The sequence below is a fragment of the Rattus norvegicus genome, chromosome 8 (genome assembly GCF_021556685.1).
Source record: "Rattus norvegicus strain SHRSP/BbbUtx chromosome 8, alternate assembly SHRSP_T2T, whole genome shotgun sequence".
Lineage (NCBI taxonomy): Eukaryota > Metazoa > Chordata > Mammalia > Rodentia > Muridae > Rattus > Rattus norvegicus.
In genome coordinates this window covers 47,664,445-47,667,366 of record NC_141541.1, presented here as the reverse complement: position 1 = coordinate 47,667,366, position 2,922 = coordinate 47,664,445, and the positions used below count along the sequence as shown (strand labels likewise).

Genomic DNA, 2,922 nt, shown 5'->3' with positions numbered 1-2,922 from the left:
ACAGACGTGGAAAGACAAGCAGTGCAAGTGTCATAAGTATGCATATAAGATTCATATATACATATATAATGCATGTAAGATGGGTGATGGAATACTTGAGGTGAGTCTCTGAGAATTCTGGGTCACTGATTATTTTTGTATTCCTACAGCAGCTAGTTTGGAATAGTAGTCACCATAGAAACAGGACCTGAAGAACTTGGTCATAATACATAAAGACTTTATAGTCTCGAGTTGTATAACCTTTAATGTTCATAGTGATGAGACTGAGGTTGTCACTGGGACGTACACAGAACCTATGTATCATATGGACAAGAATTAACAATGTTTGATGGTCTCTGATATGAACCTACTCATTCTTATATCATCAGAACAGCTCTATATTTAAAAAATATCATATAGGTTCAGGACCCTGGGAACCTCTGCTTCTGAAACTATTGCTGGCTTTTTTTTTAAATAATTCACCCTATTTTATCCGTTAATTCCTAATCAATACTCAAAAATTATGCTATTTTTAAGTGAGTAAGAACCTATGTTTTTGTTTAGAATTATATCAGTATTTGTCTCTAACTAGTACAAGGTAGTAAAAGAAAAAAATAATTTTGATTTAGTTGTCAACAGGATTTTATTTCAAGAGTAAAAATAAAAGCAGTTTTCTCTCCCATTATTTTTTCTCATTTGCCATTCATTTCTCTATCCTCATTCTCATTTTCCCAGACAGATGAATCAGTTTGAAGTTATAAGAGAGCAGTGCACAATTGGAATTGGTACTTTAGACTTGGAAGGGAAAACAACTCCTCTCTAGTCTAACAGAATCTTCTTCATTTGATAGATTTTTTTTATCTCACTGTAAAAACTGTCTCCTCATGTAGCTAAGACTCTTAGCCATGAGAGGTACAGAGCCTGAACGTGCCATCTCCTGTAACCAGGCAAGACATCCAGTGATAGACCTGGGACACCAACTAAGGCACAAAGCCTTCTCCTGATAACTTGTCCACCTTGTAATTTGTGCTTGCATAAAGGTGGCACAGGACTGTGGGAGTGGCCAGCCAATGACTGGTTCAGCTTGACACTCATACATCCAAAAAGGAGCCCAGTCCTGACATTGTCTGGAGGGTCAGGGCCCAAATGCTGAAAAGTTCAGAGACTTAGGTTAGAAAATGACTCCTAACAATATTTTACTATACTCATAGACATATGCCTAGCTCAGTTGTCATTAGAGAGGAGTCAGTCAGTGATTGATATAAAAAATGCAGAGTCCCTGTAGTGGATGATTAGGCATAGCTTGGGGAATCTTGATGAAGAGGGGAGGGAAAGATTGAAGAAGCCAGAAGGGTTAAGGATAACATAAGATAACATAAGGATAACATAACTCATAGAATCATCTAATCTGGGCTCATAGGGGCTCATAGAGGCTGAACAGCTATTCGTGTAGCCTTCATGAGACTTATCTAGGATCTCTGCACTTATGTTACATTTGTGTGCCTTGGTCTTCTTGTGGGGCTCCTAATAGTGGGATCAGGGTTGTCTCTAACTCTCTTACCTGCCTTTGCCATCCTTTCTTCCTGCTGGGTTGTCTCATTTCCCCTTGATAGGAGAGAGGTTTTCAGTCTTACTGCAACTTGATATGCCTTGGCAAGTTGGTATCTATAGGAGGTCTCCCCATTTCTGAAAAACAAAGGAGGAGTGGATAAGAAGGAAAGGGGTAGGGGGAGACTGGGAGGAGAAAAGGGAGCATAAACTACTGTCAGAATGTAAAAAAAATTCACACAAACACACACGTACACACACACACACATGAACTATTGCCCTGAATAAATGATTTTGTTTTTCTTCTTATGACTACTTCCTCTCATAGTCAGGCTGACAGATAGATTGGCTTGTTTTTCAAAGTACTGAGATTCAGTGTGAGGCTCTTTCACAAAATAAGGGAACAGAAGAAACCCTGAACTCTCAGGCATGATTCCATCTCCTATCATGAGTGCAATATGTCTACCATCAAACATGCATGAGCTGTTAGCATTTAATTGTAAAGTAGAGGATACACTGGATTGCGTGGTCATACAGAAGAGACTATATGTCACAGTTCCCACTCCTGGAGCAGAGCTAGCAGGGTGTGGGTCTCCATGAGGGCTAATGGTTCCTAGGCATAAGGCTTGTTTTTATAATAATGTATATAATTCCTCCTTCAGGAAATGCTCTCCTAACAAAGTTATCAGGGAATGTTCTCCCTGCCAAGGTTTATGACTCCATTATAATTAGAAGCAGCATGAGTCTAGGAGGTGAGGATGTGTCTCAGCAAAATGGTAAATGATGTGTCCTTCATGACAGCCTTAAAGGCTCTGGGAGAGAACTCTGAAAGTATGAGTTCAAGAATATATAATTTCTCATAACATGAATTGTATGAGAGGCTTAATGGACCTAAAAGAACAAATGTAGTTACACTAATGAGCCAGCTTCTCAGAAAGATACAAAGGCAAGTAGATTTCTGAAGGTCAGCCTGGAACAGAGAGAATTTACATCCTAGTGTGGTGAGAATTGTAATATCAGGATGGAATCCTATCTAGCTAGCTTATTGTTTGTGCTTACAAAGGCAAACAGATCTCTGAAGTCATCTGCCATGTTAAAAAAGGTACTTATTATCTTCTAGGAATCAAGGGGTTAAGATCATAAAATTCTGACTCATGAGAAATCAAAGGGAACTTAGGTAAATGATTGAATTTTAAATCAAAGACTAGACTTTTGGTCTGCAAGATATGAGCTTTCTGGAGAGCTATTGAAGTTTTCTCTTTGGATTTTGTCTGAAAGATTCTCTGACTCTGGTAAGAAAACTGAGGAATTTTTTTTCCAGATTTTATGATGTTGGTCTTATAACTCAAGAAGAATTTTTTTAGCAGGTTTTCTGACTTTGGTCAGAAAATCCAA

The 2,922-nt window shown here is 38.4% G+C and overlaps 1 non-coding gene across 1 annotated transcript; it reads left to right on the top strand.

Annotated features, from left to right (window-relative positions):
• The first annotated feature begins 2,860 nt into the window (after positions 1-2,860).
• LOC120094434 (U7 small nuclear RNA) lies at positions 2,861-2,922 on the top strand. The gene has a single exon (XR_015628281.1). It is a non-coding gene; the product is annotated as a U7 small nuclear RNA (small nuclear RNA).